The 17,109-nt window shown below is 42.0% G+C and overlaps 1 protein-coding gene and 1 non-coding gene across 2 annotated transcripts in view; one reads left to right on the top strand and one right to left on the bottom strand.

Annotated features, from left to right (window-relative positions):
* RCAN2 (regulator of calcineurin 2) overlaps nt 1–17,109 on the bottom strand; it is a 258,886-nt gene that overhangs the window by 153,880 nt on the left and 87,897 nt on the right. The gene's annotated exons all lie outside the window — the stretch shown is intronic.
* On the top strand, nt 2,523–2,595 carry TRNAG-UCC. Its single transcript has one exon. It is a non-coding gene; the product is annotated as a tRNA-Gly (tRNA).

Here is a 17,109-nt window from a genome sequence, read left to right as displayed (position 1 = left end):
TGAAGTTTCAAAGACTTATTCATAGTGGTCCACGACTACTGCTATGAGAATGTTTAAGGTGGTATTTTCATCAAGATGAGAACCTTAACATAATACTATGGACATATCCTGGGTTAACTGGATGATCACGGTGTATCAGAGATGGCAATGCCCATACCTGCATTACTTTTTATGTCTGCAAGGTTGACAAGCCCTACTACTCTAAATCTTCCAGACTAATGAGAAAAGAAACAAGAAACAGAGTCCAATGTAACAGATGATATATCTATAGCTAGTAAAAACCACAGCCCACTGCACAAATTCCAGTTTGCAGCATTTCTAATAGAGAAGGCTCTGGAGAACACCAGGCATGTCAAACTCGGAAGAACTTGCCCTCAGCAGTCAGCACCCCATCCACCCTGTGACCAGTGACTAAACTCTAGCAAAGACTTAGTATTTTCAACAATAAGCTACTTAAATGAATACAACACAAAAATGAAATAGGCACAAACTCCCTACACTTACTGCTTTCATCTAAGACTAAAACAGATCTACAAATTAAATACCATAAAATGAAAGCACGCACTTTAAAAAAAAAACACTGATTAATTTAGTGTGAGTGTTGATACTCTTTGCTAAAGTTTAGTCATTTACCCTCCAGCCAGGTCTAGAGTACCTTACTAGCTTTATACACAATTCTTAAATATGGGTTAAACCAAAGATTATTCTAGAAATATAATAGAACCCACAAAATAAGTGAACCTTCAATACACTTTAGACATGCAGTTCTTTGGTATGAGCAGATATACTGATTTTGTATCTGCCAATTCCTTTCTAAATGTCACACACACACAGTGTTGGATGCTAAATGTTGCTAAAGTAGACAAAGCCTAACCCGGTAGATAAATGGAGGGCGGGGTCCAAGAAATCTGAATTATATGACACTAAGCAGATTGCTCACCACACTGTTCTATCAGCTTCCCCATGGAAATCTGTCGAAAAAAGCTAATAACCCATATAACACTGTACCACAGTTCTTACTTCCTTTTCTGCACACCAAGATTAAAGCACTTTCCCAAATTTTGAGCAATTCTTTCTTCTGAAGAAGTATGTTCTCACGAGTATATTGCAAAGATTAAACAATAGCTGAATGCATACTTTTTGCAATAAAAGATGGCATGTCAATAAATCACCATCTGCGAAGATTCATGCTACCGTCTTCTAACTGGTTTGGGGAATTTGGATGAAAGGGTCTCCATGCAGACTCCGTGTGAAAAATAGATATATTATCTGATTTTCTCAAATAAAGCCATTCCTCCAAATCTCATTATATTCTGGCAGATATTTCTTGGTCTGTTTTCATTTCTTTTTTAGGCTTCAGATGTATTTATCAAAGCAATAAACCTTTAGTTCAGTCCTGACTTATCACTCAGCCTTCTCGGCGTTCATGATTTTGACGGGAGACCAAGGACAGCCGTTTGAGTTTTAGGGCAATTTAAAGCAAATGTTTCTGTCAGCTCTTTCTTTTAAGTCTTACAAATGAATGATTCGCAGAGAGAAACAGGTTTCAGCTCCCAGCTTTTAGTAAACCGTTTGCTTTAACATAACGTCGACCGTGAGCACTTTGAAAGTCACATTTTCTACTTATAAAGGCTACTGCCCTGAATGGTTTGGCTACAAATGATTGGGGAACTTTCAGTGTCAGTAACAGCACTTTAATCCCTGACGCTTTAGGCTTCATTCCCATAACTTTGTATTTCAAAAAACTACACAATTAGCTGACGGTTTCTCTAAAATAACAATTACAGTATTGCGGCTGGAAACTAGGTATACAATTAGGTGCCCGGGGGAATCAGCAACAAATACCCCTAAACTGTGTCCCCAAACCTTCACTGCCTACTCAAGGTGAGAGAGTCCTCCAAAAGTGACTAAAACCCCCAAGTCTGAGCTCCTAGAGCCTGGAACTAGAACTCAATTTTATCCCAGCGCCAGAAGGCACTCAGCAGCTCCTTACCTCGACAGCTCATGCTGTCTGGTAAGGTAGCCATAGACGGGCCTGGGGATCTGTGCGGGGGAGGCACCGAAGGAGATACAGACACACCCAGAAATGCAACACAGCCAGAGCGCCCTTTCAGCACCCTCAGGATAACGAAATTGACACAAAACTAGGTCCAAGACTAATGCCGTCAAGAGTCAATAGCAGTGTGCGCTGCTGTTTTTAAAAACTACATAGAGAATGGACACGTGGACACGGGGGTGGGGGGAAGGGGAGGTGGGACGAACTGGGAGATTAGGAATGACATATACACACTACCATGTGTAAAACAGATAGCTAGTGGGGACCTGCTGTATAGCACAGGGAGCTCAGCTCTGTGCTATATGACAACCTAGATCGGGGGGAAGGGGGGAGGGAGGTCCAAGAGGGAGGGGATATATGTATACATGTGGCTGATTCACTTCATTGTACAATAGAAACTAACACAACATTGTAAAGCAATTATATTCCAATTAAAAAAAAAAAAAACGAATGCATCTGTGGGACTTCCCCGGTGGTCCAGTGGTTAGGACACTGCACTTCCACTGCAGGGGGCGCGGGTTCTATCCCTGTTCGGGGAATTAAGATCCCGCATGGCATGGCCAAGAAATAAAAAGATAAAAATATTTTAAAATTAAGAAATAAAAACTACCTCTTTCCCATACAGGCAGCAACCACCCAAATATAAAGATCTTAGTGGAAATAAAATCTTAATTTCTCATGAGAAAGCAAGAAAGTAAAGATTTAAACATTGTAAAATGTTTTCTCTAAGTCCCCAAAGAGAATCTGAAGAAGACTCAGGCAAAGCCCCCATCTTGAAAAAGTCCACATTCAAATAATAGTAAGACAGGGAAACTACAATACTCTGAGTGTTCAGAAACGGGAAAGAGCTCCTTTGGCTGTGGGCCACTGCTTCACGGAGGGAGGGCTCGAAGGATGAGGATTTTTTAAAATATAGGTAGGGGCTTCCCTGGTGGCGCAGTGGTTGAGAGTCCGCCTGCCGATGTAGGGGACACGGGTTCGTGCCCCGGTCCGGGAGGATCCCACATGCCGCGGAGCGGCTGGGCCCGTGAGCCATGGCCGCTGAGCCTGCGCGTCCGGAGCCTGTGCTCCACAACGGGAGAGGCCACAACAGTGAGAGGCCCGCGTACCGCAAAAAAAAAAAAAAAGAAAAAAATATAGGTGGGGTTAGGGGAAGGGAATCCATTTCAAGACTGATAATTTCTTGTCATTTTTATTTTGTATATGTCAATATCCTATTTTGTGACAATATCAAGAAACTTGTATTTGTTGCGAGTTATTTAGGTGATTTTATGTTCAACGAAGTTTGGAAGCCCATACCTTGACCTACAGCTCTGGTTCTCAAAGTGTGGTCCATGGACCAGCAGTATCAGAACCAGCATCACTTGGGAACCTGTTAGGCAAATGATCAGGCCCCTTGGCAAACCTATTAAGGCAGAATCCCTGGGGGAGGGGCCCAGCAATCTGTGTTTTAATAAGCTGCCAGGTGAGTGGGATGCTGCCGAGGCTTAAAGCCACTGGCCTGTAGAGATACCAAGGTTCCCCAGACTCTTCTTTAGTTGATTCCTGAGAATTTTTGATGAATGGGTAACTTACCAGTACTAGATAAAAATAAAGGTGAGATTACAAAATTTTACAGAGGGGCAGACCTTTAGAAGCATGCCTCCTAAGAGAGAGGAAAAAAGAGAAAAAGATTGATGGAGGACTACATAAAAACTGAAACCTTGCCCAAAAGAGTATAAACAGAATAAGAAATAGTAGGTTAAAATGGACTCATACAAGCCAACCCTGAAATTGCCCATCTGGAAAGGAGCAGCTCTGAGTTTTGAAAGTCATCAGTATGTTGAGATTGATATTTTCAAAGATCTGTGATTATTCTCTCAGGAGGGGAGCAACTTCTGAGGATTTTCTGGTCAGAGTCCTTCTGGAACCACGAATATTTTCTGTTTCCTCCGTGGCCCCTGTCAGCTCCCTCGAAGAGGTAGCTTTCCAAAGTTGTTTGACAATGTTCCTGTTACTTCCCTGCGGGCAGCTCTCACCTCTCCGCTCTACATTATTTTGCCCAGGTACCTGTTCACGCATTTAGAGCCATCCGATATGGGGCCAAACAGCTGTGATGCCTGCAGGCTCTTCTAGCAACCTGCCGCAGATGGGACAATCTGGCTCAGCCTGCAACCTGGGTTCTCTTTGTCCTGCCCGGAAGATGGCGACTAATTAGCTAAGCAGTTTAGCTGGCCTCCCTCTACTGTTAAAAAAAAAGAAAAGGAGCTGGATGTGCTGCCCTTCATGTATAGAAGATTCCGCTGGGAGGGAAGCGGGTATAATCTGAAGATTTCCTATTTCCAGTAATGGTGACAGATTGATGCTGAATGCTACTACTAGGTCTCCTAGGGCAGCGACCAAGATTAGGATACAGGTCCTGCCGGCCAAACAGAGCAGAGCTGCCGGCCCATGCAGAGAAGGAACTCAGCTCCTTGATTCCTCTATCTTGGTGCTCTACCCGACTCAGTGATTCAGCCACTTTGAGTAACCAGATAATAAGGAATATGAAAAAGACTGGTTATGGGCTTGGCAAGGAAATGACATTTCTAACTTGCCTTATTGGTTTATTTTTCCAACTGGAGATAGTGTGACCAAGAGAAATGCCATCCTCTTAAGAATGCCTGTATCATGTTTGCTCCTACTTATATGCAGGAAGTCAAGAGGACTAGAAAGGGCCAACCATCACATAAAATCCTGGGTTCTGGGAGACATTCCAGGTTCCATGAATTTCATCGGGATATACCAAACCGTGAAATCCAAACAAAAATCATTTGCCACTCAGATGTCTTTTTAATTATGCTACCAAATAGATTTCTTATATGCCAATTTATGTGAATGAAAAAATTGTCTTGGAGTTTTTAGGAGCATTGGGCATAAATATTAGGAATTCTATGTAAAGAAAAGGAATAGTCTAAAATGATTTCTCAAGGTTCTCATCAACCCCAGAGTCCTACAGATTAACTCTCCTTTGTATACAATTCTCCAAGCAAATATGAATGCAATAACTTAAAAAAATCACATTTTGTAGGTACAGAAGGGTTATAGGAGGAAATAAGAAATTTAAACTGAGTTTGCTCTTACACCTTGCGGAATGCGGGCCTCTCACTGTTGTGGCTTTTCCCGTTGCGGAGCACAGGCTCCATATTCACAGGCTCAGCGTCCATGGCTCACGGGCCCAGCCGCTCCGCGGCATGGGGGATCTTCCTGGACCGGGGCATGAACCCGTGTCCCCTACGTCGGCAAGCGGACTCTCAACCACTGCGCCACCAGGGAAGCCCTGTTCTTACACCTTTTAAAGGTTTATTAATTAACCATGCCAACATTTTACTCTCTCGTACCTTTAAAAATTTTTTCTCCATGTACAAGTTCATATTTTTTGACCAAAGTTTAGAGCTACCAGTTGATGTGAAATATATCAATACTAGACCCCATTCTCAATGGCATATTTGAAGTGGATGAGGACACGCTGAAAAAGCTGAAGAGGATTTGGTGAGATTTTTCCAGAGTAGGAAACAGCACATGGTATGTCGCCACCTGCTGGCCACCAGGCAAAAAGGCACGCCCAAGAAATATCAATAGAACAGACCAGCTCTTACAATGGGCATCTCTTGCCTGTCACTACAGTATGCAAATATTTCCTGAATGCCCAGCAGAGGTGAGGTTCCAGATAAGAAGCAGATTCATAAGAGTAGTCTGTAGGAATTATGATTATTCTTGTTTTGTGAAAAATCCTACTTATAGAGCAAATCTTCGAACAATTCAAAAGCACAGTAATTAATATTTGGAAAATACAAAATGTTAACAAGGGTGATATGATCTTAAGATATTTGTCAATTTGGGGTTTCAAAGTTCTCTTATAACCAGGATGTTGGGCATCCTTACAATAATTGAAAGGTGGCTGGTGCATGCAGGAAGCCGACAGCAGGAGGGAACTCACAGGGCTAAGTTTGCTTATCAGCAACTCCATTTCTTAGCGTGTAACCTTGAACAAATACCCCAACCTTCTGAAGACACAGACTGCAAGTATGAAGCAGTGAGAACAGTCTATGGTTCTTCGGAAGAACACACAGAATATTTTCCATCAAGGATGGATGAAGGGATGAACAAAATGTGGTACATACATACAGTGGAATGTTATTCAGCCTTCAAAAGAAGGGAATTGTGACATACACTACAACGTGGATGGACCTTGAGAATGTTATGCAAAGTGAAATAAGCCAGACAGAAAGGGACAAATACTGTAGGATTCCATATATATATGAGGTACCTAGAGCAGTCAAATTCATAGAGATCAAAAGTACAGTAGAGATTGCTAGAGGCTGGGGGGTGGGGGGAAGGGGGAATGGGGAGTTACTTTCATTGGATATATGAAGTTTCAGTTTGGAAGATGAAAAATTTCTGGAGATAGACAGTGGTGATGGTTGAACAATATGAATGCACTTAATACATTTTAAACTGGTTGAAATGGTAAATTTTCTGTTATGCGTATTTTACCACAATAACAAAAAGTTCATAGACACCTCGTCCATGGTAAGTGTCAGGTGGTCAGGAGCTCCTAGAAGCTGTCACAGCTCTCATTCTCTGCTATGTCCCCGCCATTGATCATTCAACAAATGATGAGACTAAGGATGGGATTTCAAATGATGAGCCTAAGGCTACCCGCTAGGGCAAAGCTGCCTCCAGGACCTTTCCACTGGGCTAATAACTGAGGTGTGTATTTCTACGAGAGATTTTAACATTTAGGACCAATCTAACAGCCTGCACCCTGATATCAGGTGTGATGTCCAAGGAAACACAGGTCATGCCAACTAAAGGCAAGTTTTAAACTTTCCAGTCAATTTGAAGAGAATATGGCTTCCATTGCTTGTTACAGCTTTGCTTTAGGTAAGATAGACTTTAATGTAATAGACCAGCTCCAGGACCAAGGCCCTGACCCATATAAGGAAACACGATATAGTTCTATTATCTACTGGCTGACATCTCTCTCCGCCATGTGTAAACTCATGTTTTCCGGCAAAGTCATCGGCTTAGTGTAAGACGTGGCTCACCCCGTATTATACTAGAGTCCTACAATTTTCACTTAATCATAGAATTAGGATTAAAAGATTTCGAAATAGTAATAAACTGGACTAGGTTTTATGAAGAGCCCAAGTCCCTGAGTAAATCTTGAGTAGCCTGGGGGGTTGTTAGGAAAGTCACGGATCTGCGTTGCTCTCTGCAAAGGCTGGGGATGGAGGGACTGCAAGGTGGTAGAAAACGGGGTGGAGTGTACCTGCAGCATTTACTCAAGGTGGCCAAAATATCCTTTCAGTAAAGCATCAGTAGGGGTTGAATAGGATATTCCGTAAAGTCCTCACTCACATGAAGATGCCCAAAAATTTCACCGTAGGATTCTAAGATTCTATATAGAATAAGTGAAAACCTCAGAAGGCCTAAACTAGAGGCATCATTGCTGCCCCCCTCCCCCAAACCAACCCAACGAACAACAAGAAACAGAGTAGAGTTTGCTATAATTCTGTTCATCCATGTATTAAAGAATTCTTAGTGACCTTTCAATATTTAAATAAGAGTATCAAAGAACAGTTATTTCTTCTTTTAATTTTAGCTACTATTTACTGAACACTTATCCTGTGTACTCTTCCTACATTCTAACGCTCTTGACATTTGACACGCAAAGGACCCAGGGTCAGAGGTATTAAGGAATTTTGTAAGGCTAGACAGTTACGAAGTGGCAGAGCTGGGTTTTCCAGCCAGGTCTGCCCCCAAAGCCTGTGCTTATCTACTATTATCTACTGGGTCTGCCCTTGTTTTTTGGTGTAAGAGTCAAAGCATCCTTAGGTGTTCAAAAGATCTGCAGTTAGGAGCCACGAGGAATCATGGCGGTCCTCACTGGAGTTAATTTCAGAAAGCAAAGGCAGAGTCCTCTTGCCTCTGCAAGTGTGCATCCAGCTCAGTGCCTGCCGCGAAGGAAATGTTGGCATCAATCGATCTGTCAATGGACTCCACACAGCTAAATGAAAGGGTTGCTGCAAGAAAATACTGATCAATATGGGCCATGAGCTGCCACCTCCATAAACCAGTCAATGGCTAGAGTTATGGTCTCCGCTTGGACGTATTGTTATGTTGGAAAGCTGTTATGCACTGAAGCCCTTGCTCAGGGACAAAGTGGTCTGAAAAGCGGCACTGGTTGGGGGACCCGAAGGAGATGAAGCAACCGGGTAGAAAGGGAGGCAGCGCAGTAGCCCCAGGCCTGGTACACTGCCTGGCACATGCTAAGTGTTCAACGAACATGTCAATGAGTCGATCAACCTGGGAACGATGGCAGGTCTGCCCTTAGAGAGATAATAAGGGCACAGGGGGCAGAAGAGCATCATAAGGGCCCCCATTCCTCCTATAGGACAGGAGCATCCCCCTTGACATACTGGGAAATGGCACAGGTACCTGCATCTGCCCAATCCACTCAGCTGATGCTCCAGGTGCAAGAGACAGCAAAGTTAGAGGTGAAGTTTTTAGAAATCATCATAAATCCTCAATTACGTAAGGACTGATCATCTCATTTGTGGTCTACTCGAGTCAGTGTTGCTTTCTTCTGCTTTGGGCCATTTCATTTTTCTCGTTCACCCTCCCACCACGGTAGGGAAACCAACTTAAATTACATCTAAATTGTCAGAGCACAGCAGCTATTTCAAGGTGGTTCTCATCATATCAAGCCCCTCCCCAACCTTACTCAGTAATTCAGAATGGCTGATTGTTTTTGTTACTTTATGCATTTCAAGCTCTTCAAACTAACATGCAAGGCACTGGCTCAGTTTCGTTGTTTCTGGTACCAAACCATTCTTTTTGCTGTGCTTTCCTATCCCTGAAACAAGACTTGTGAGCACAATCTCATCTGATTCATTAGCCTATTCATTCATTCATCCACAAAAGGGATACAGGGATCGGGAACAGAGCCGGGAACAGAGCCGGAAAACAGCTCAGACAAGGCTCTTCTCTCATGGAGCTTGTTGGGCGAGATAGAAATGAACTAACCAATCAAGCAGCAAGTCAACAAAATAAGCCATTTTTAAAGTCAGATTATTTTCAAGCAGAGAATGAAAAAAAAGAGGGATGTGAGAGTAAGTCCTACCTCTAAGGATAAGACATTGAAGTTGAGATCTGAATGAAAAGTGGTACCCAATCCTATAATAATTTAAAAGAAGAGCATCCCAGGAAGAAAGAACAGCTGGTTCAGGATCAAAACAAAAAAAAAGAGAGAGGTAGTTTGGCAGAAACATGATGGGTGAAAAGGTGAATGGTTATAAGGTAAGATTTGAAATGTTGGCAGGGCATAATCAGAGTCAGGAGTTTGAATTGTATTCTAAGTATGATGGGAAGTGATTGGAGGGCTTTAAATAAAGAATTGACATGATCATCATATTTGTGCTTTGTAACGATCTCTCTGGCTGCTGTGAGGAGCGTGGGTTGTAGACAGCCCGATAGTAGAAGCAGGAATATCCACTGGGAGATCACCGTAGGCAAAAGAAAATGGCGGCTTGACCTAAAATGATAGTTGCAGAGACAGAGTGAAGAAGCCTGATCTAGTATTTTTCTTTTTTTTTGCGGTACGCGGGCCTCTCACTGTTGTGGCCTCTCCCATTGCGGAGCACAGGCTCCGGATGCACAGGCTCAGCGGCCATGGCTCACGGGCCCAGCCGCTCCACGGCATGTGGGATCTTCCCGGACCGGGGCACGAACCCGTGTCCCCTGCATCGGCAGGCGGACTCTCAACCACTGCGCCACCAGGGAAGCCCTAGTATTTTTCAGAGATAGATCTTATAGGACTTGATATGGATTATATGTTAAGGAGAGTGCTAGGAAGAAGGATGCCTCCTAGATGTTTGACTTGAGTTAACTGAGTGGGTGGTGATGGTATTTACTGAGATGTGGTGGGGTAGCCCAAAGCTTTCTGGTGGGGTGACCAAAAGCTCTGCTTTGCCAGTGTTAAGTCTGAAAAGGAGAAGTTCCAACTTCCATGGGAATGTCCAGTAGACAATTAAATCTTTGAGTCTGGAGTTCTGGGGTATGGTCAAGGCTAGAAGTAGAGTTTGAAGGAGTTGTTGGCATTGAGATGGCATTAAAAGCTATGGGGCTGGATGAGATCACCTATGGAGAATGTATAAACAGAAAATAGAAAGTGGCCAATAACGTACCTATGGGGTTCATCAAGTTTAGCAGAGGGAAATGAGGAGAACAGGACTTGGAAAAGAAGTAGGCAACGAGGAAAGAGAAATAGAGGTTACCGTGTCATGAGCGTCAAAAGAGTTTCAAGAAGAAAGGAATGGTCAACTTTGACATATGCCCTTGAGAGGTCAAGAACACTATGGAAAAAGATGACTATTGGGTTTAGCAACATGAAGGTCACTATCACTTTAGCGAGAGCTGTCTCATTTAGTGGAGTGACAGGGAGAGAAGCCTAACTGGGAGAAGGCTGAGGAATCAATCTGAGGTGGGGAGACAATGATTACAGAAAACTATTCCAAAAAGCTTTTCTGTGACGTGGGTAAGAGAAATAGTTGGAAGAAGACGTAGGGCAGAGGTGGGACTTTTCTGTTTTAAGGACAGGAGATATCTTCACATGCTGATAAGGATAACCTAGTAGAGAGAAAGAAATTCATCATTTAGGAAAGAAGGCTCATTGTAGGTACCAAAGGTTTTGGAGGCAAGAAGGGCTGGGACCCTGGGCACAGTGGAGGGTTGGGTCATTGCTAGGATCAGAGATGCTTCAGCCTTTGGAAAAAGGAGGGAAGGCAGAGAGCACAGGCTAACAGGAAATCAGGTGGGTAGGCTTGGCCGTGGTAAGATGAGGTGGGGAATCTCTGCTTGTTTCTGGAATCTCAATGACGTGTGAGGCAATATTATCATTTGAGACGGGGATTGGAAAAAAGATGAAAAAGTGTGAAACAACGCTTTCAGAGAGTGGAAAAGGGAACACCTACAGGAGAAATGCCAGCCGTACTGAATGTCCAGTTGTAGTCTGCTGTATTGTGTGTAAAGTGAGAACCGTCAGCCAGTTGTGTACTTTTCCCCAGCAACTGCTCACGGGTGGACTCATGAATTGTGTTAAGCTAGGGTGAAGCCTCTTGCAAGGGAATATAATAAAGACAGCAAGACTACTAAGGGCATTCTGAAGGAGGCTGTTATAATGGTGGGCCATAACACTTAAGCTGGTAAGGAGGGTAGTAAGGTCGTGAAAGGGATGGATTGGAGGTCTATCCTAAAGGGTTTAATGGAGTCACTCAAAAGTTGCTAGAGTGGAACTATGGGAGTACATAAAGGATAATAAAAAGCAGGATGCTTGGAATCAAACTTTTAAACTCAGGACATGCTCTCAACAAGGAATGACTTGTTTATCACCACTTCCTAATGTAGCCCGAGTTCTAAACCCTATGAGATTGAACTTGGCTTCTCTGCTTATTTTCTATATGCCTTTGAGCCAGTCATATGACATCTCTGAGTTCTTATCTATAAAATAGTCATCACTTCCTATTCTTTTGAAGGTCAGGGATACCATAGGGAAATCACTTTCATACACGGCGGGTGCTCATTCGTGGTTGCTACTTATAATCATGTCCACTGTAATACACAGACTGGTGGCTGTCCTTACATTATGGGACCACAGATTACCATTCTCCTGTAATTCATGTTCCTGATTATCTTCAGCCTTTTCATCTTTCTTGTCAGACTCGTAGCTGCCGCTTCTACGGTTACTGCATATAGAATAACACCGAGGACCTGGAAACCAGACCTTCAGCACCCACAAGCGCAAGCAGTAGGAGATGGGACCCTTAGGGGAGCCATGCTTTTTCACACTGACTTTGGGATGCTTCTTCCCCTCTTCAGAAGTCTATTTTAATGACTTCCTGGTCCTCCTGTGTTGTGCCAGAGACTTGAGTTTGGGACTTGGGAAGAGTTACTTTTGTTGTCTCTCACTGTCTTGCCACCTGAAGCAGAATCTTACACAGCTTTGGGGCAAAAGAAAGTAGCAAGTGCCTATACCTTGTTGAGTATATTTGATTTCATGTATATTAAAGTAAACAAAAAGGAACACTGAAATGCAAGGATGAATGAAACGGAGGTATTCCATGCTGGCCAAGAAAGCCTCCCATTTAGGCTCTCTGTTGAGTGTCCCCATGATTATTCTTATATTATCAATGACATTTTAAGAGCTCACAGAATGGGAAAGAAACTAATCTTCTTCCAGTCCACTATCGACCCTTCTCCATTCCTAGCTGATAATATAATTCATCCCCTTGATTTAAATTTAGCCTACACAGTTATCAAAAGGATCGATAAAGTTATACAATCTTAATTCTGCACATTTCTTTTCAAATTTAGAATTAACTTAGCAAACTAAGCCAAGGATAAGTTATTAAGCTCTCTCTTAATTTTATGTTCTTATGCTTACTCTTAATCCTTTTTTTTCATAAGAGAAACGATTCTTTCTCTTTAACCAAAATGGTGGCTCTACTGAGATGCAATGAATAAATTGAGTGGCATTAAAGATTTAACTTCTACTAAAGAAAAGCACTTTCACTGATACTGGCAGAATAGAGAAGTAGAAAAAAGAGAAACAAAAACTTTATTATATTAAAAAAAAATTCTCCCCAAGAGGAGAGAGGCAGCATTGAACCAAAGATTCTCAGAGACAAACTGAACGAAAAGAAGAGCAGAAGTGTGTGTGTCTTTTTAAGAATAGATTACATCCTGAAAACATAATAATTAGTCAGTACTTAAATAGATTAATTAGGCTAATTAAACTAGGAAATGTGAGTTCTCTTGAAAGATAGATTTCCTGCTAAAATTTTTAGATGGGAAATTCCCTCCAGGTTTGTAGGGCAGTTAAAAGTCCTCTGTGACTTGTGGATTAGCTAAATTGGAAGATATCATTGAAGGAAATTGTTGGAATGCATCAACAGTATCAGTGCAATTTCAAATATATGAGGGTTTTTTTTTTAACTTGGGCGTTATAAATTTTTTTTTTAAAGCATATGATCTTAAAAATATAAGATTCACTATGGGTTGATGGATCTTTTGGGTCAGAGTTGACTCCAGTGGTGAGCACCCAATGCCCCCTCTCTTTTTCTTTGCCACCTGCTAAGGATGCTACCCCATGAAGATCCTGGGAGATGAAGTCTCTTTATGGTTTCAGAGCAAAGCCCACAGCTCTGAACTACGTCTGCTCACCAAACTGGGCAGATCAACCCCTGGCAGAGTGAAAGTGATGCTTTGTTTAATGACAGAAGCGCTACCAGATTCACTGGTAGATTGGAATCAGGAATGGACTGAGACAAAGCATGGTGATGAGTCCTAGAGTTTTTCTTCTCCATCAGTTTGATTCTGATCATAAGACCATGAGGCCGGCCACTCAGCCCTCAGTAATTGAGTAATGAATGTACTTGCTTAGATTTAAAAACATTCAGAGATATTAAAGGCTGGCAGGGAGGTGGGGGTAATCTGCCTATTGGGGGAGGCCTTGAACATTGTGTATTAGAAACAAAATTAGAGATTAAAATACCAGGATGTTGAATTCCTTTTCAATCTAAATATATTTATTAAGTGCCCATTTTGTGTAGAGTCCTATGCTAGAATCATGAATTACACAAAGATAAAGGAGGTCCGGTGGCTGCCATTAGTATAAGTGGGAGATAAATACAAATGGGCAAATTGCAACAGCCTTGTAGAGCGTGGTACGTGCTCGACGTTTCCAGACAAATGGCGATGGGAGTGGAAAGGCGGGAAAGGTTAAAGAAATGACAGAGGACTTCCTAGAAGCTGGATCATTTGAACTGGTCTTGGGAAGCGGCCCATGTATTAATTAGCAGAAATGGAGGAAAAAGGGAATGATGGAAGTAAGTGCACCATAATGGGTTAAGTGAAGGGGGTGTGTCCAGGGGTCATGAATTCTCAAATCTGGCTGGATTGTAGGAGAGTCACAGGGCGCAACAGTGGTATGTAGGCCTGGAAGAGTAGTTCGGGGCCAGGCCACGTATGTCTTTGATTACTGAGCCAAGCAGCTTGACCTTTATACTGTAGAAAGGTTTTGGAACAGAAGAGGGACTTAACCAGGGCTATCATTAGGAAGATGACCCTGGCGACAGCGTGGAAGATAGAGACGGGATCCCCAAAGGCGACTGCACTGTCCACTTAAGAGGTGCCAAGCCAATGAGGGTGAAACCAGGACACGGGTTACAGAAATGGCTTGAATGGTACAGAATCAAGATCCTTAAAATAGACAAGGCAGTCATAAAAGAAAATAGTCGGAATCAAATGTGTCTCTAGGTCTTCTATCGTGATTGACTTGCAGGACCGGCACACCATTAATCAGGATAGAAATACAGAAGCGGGTGCAGGAATGGAGCTGTGTGGCAAGGGACACGGAGACACGAATTCAGCTGTGGACCCGTGAGCTTTCGGGCATTAATGGTACACGTGGGTGGAGAGATTCAGGAGATACACCGGCTAGTGGGGACAGTGCTGAGAGAGAGAACAGAGCTTTACGGATGTTGATTTTTGAGAGCTGGGCAGAGGAAGAGGACCTAGCAAAGGGGACTAAAAAGAAATAGCAGAGTAAAGTTAGGGGAACTAGCGCCTGGCACATAGATGGCGCCCAATGACCCCCAATATGAATGAATAAATCAGGGTAGTGTCCAGACACAGCAGTTTAAGAAGGGTGTTTCAAGAACAAAGAAGTGATTGTGCATTTTTAAATGGTGAATTTTACTATGTGTAGATTACATCTAAATAAAGCTAGTATTAAAAAATGAATAAAAGGATAAATCAATTGTGTAAGCTATGCTGAGAAATTAAGTAAACTCAGGGCTGAGAAGATGCCTGTGGAGTTGACAATTTCAGGCACCAAAACCTCTAAATGAACAATTCCAGTAGAGAAGGGATGGCAGAAATCTGACTGTTGAAAGCACAGAAAGTGTGGAAAAGTGGAAGGATCTAGCATTGTACCCTTTTCTCAATAAGTTTAACACCTTTTCATGTTTTGTTTTTCATATAAAATAATATATTGTTATTGTAAAGTACCTGGAAAATGTAGAGAGGCTTTAAAAAAAAGGACAAAATGAAAATCAACTGACTTTCTACTGTACTGAAATAACAATGGTTAATGTTGTGATAGATTTATTTCCATAAAATTTTCTGTGCTTATTATTTATAGAACTGGCATCAGGCAAAACATTCAGTTTTATATCTTGTATTTTTTAAAATTCAATCTTAGAGCGTTTACCACTGTATGGACATGCCATCATTTTAAAACCAGTCTCCTACTGCTGAACTTTAGTTTATCTCACTTTATTTATTTTTATTTTCACCATAATGAATATATTTATTCCTAAATCTTTGCACAACACTGTTTTACTATTTCTTTAGAATACATGCCTGGGGGAATGGCTATGTCATAAAACATGGGCTTATTTTATGACTCCTGATGTATTATCAAATGGTTTTTCAGAAAAATTGTACCAATTTACAGTCTTCAAGCAAGGATTCACTGTACATTCGCCCCTACTGAGTATCATCATTTTCTTTTCACTCACTTGACCCATTTGAGAGATAAAAGCCATATCTCACTGTTGGTTTCATTTGCATATCTTTGCTCAAGGAGCCCTCAAATGAGATTTCTCCTTTAAGATCTGTGATTTGTTTTGAAGCCTCCTGATTAAAAAGGCAATAGAGAGAAACAAATTGATGAAGAAAGATTATGAAAATGAACTCAGATTACAATTTAGTTCTATAAAGCCATCGAAGGGACATATCAATTTGGACAGAGAGAAAGAAGCTGTTCATTTATAAGTACTGCAGGGAAGTACTCCCATCCAGTGGCCATTAATCCTTCTGGCCATTTTTCTGGAGTCTCATTTGTTCCCCAGACAACCATGGGAGCTGATGTAAAATGCGGGTGCATCCATTTTCTCTGATTCCTTATGTATAACTCATTGTCATAATCCAACATATTCTATTTTACTTGGGGTGGCGTATTTCAGAGAAACAAGCTATAACACTTTCCTATCTGTATTGAAGGAATAAAAATAAAGCTGTCATGTCCTAAGAACCAGGCACCAGGCCAGGTGATTTACATACATGATTAACCCTTACAACACTACATGGAGGAAACTATCAGGCCCTTTTCACTGATGGAAAACTGAGGTTCAGAGAGGTTTTGCTATACCCCAAGTCATGCAGCTGTTAAGTGAATGATCTGAAACTCACATCCAGCTGTCTGAATGCCAAGCTTAGTCTGAGGCTAAGGCCAGTGATCTCTCCCCAAACCCCATTCTTTTGGATGTCATTTGACATTAATAATCTGTGAGACAATTTATTATCATTATCTTTATTATCCTTGTTTCGACTTCAAGAAAGTTATGATAATTTGCAATTTAACAGTATCGACAAAATATCTTAAATACTGTAGCTGACAAAAGTCTATTATTATGGCTAGATCAGAAAAAAAATTGCCTGAGTTTTTAAAGCAAACACTTCAAGCATCCCTCTCTCTGGCCTTTCCAACAATTCTTCCATTTCATTCAACCCTCCAGTCATTAAGGCTCTGACTTTTCCACTATCCAGAATCAAAGCAACCTCACGTCCTCAATTCCTTGCAAACCTTGGATTCTATATCCCACGCCTGTCATCAGTGCCTTGCCAATACCCACAGGATCTGCAGAGATCTTTCTCCATCATTTTAATCGGACCAGCCTTAGGCTTCCCAGTCACCCACTCCTCTGCACCAGCACCCTGGCAACCCAGTGTTACTAGAGAAATGACATAACCATGCCAACTGCTCTCACTTTGCATTCATAACCAAAAGAATCTCAAACAGCCAGCTAACATCGCCAGCAATTCGAAATATGTTTCCTTAGAATATTTATTTTTCTCCCACTGCAAGATGACTATTTCACAAATAGGTGTCTCAAATACACAACGCCCTTCCCCATCTCAAAGGCTCATTGCACATGGAGAATCTAGCTTCAGTCATGCGGGGACGG

Source organism: Monodon monoceros, unplaced genomic scaffold (assembly GCF_005190385.1).
Source record: "Monodon monoceros isolate NGI ecotype Baffin Bay Population unplaced genomic scaffold, NGI_Narwhal_1 Super_Scaffold_3, whole genome shotgun sequence".
In the NCBI taxonomy this organism is placed as follows: Eukaryota; Metazoa; Chordata; class Mammalia; order Artiodactyla; family Monodontidae; genus Monodon; species Monodon monoceros.
Note: the sequence above shows the minus strand (reverse complement) of the source record. Positions and strands in the feature narration are given on the sequence as shown.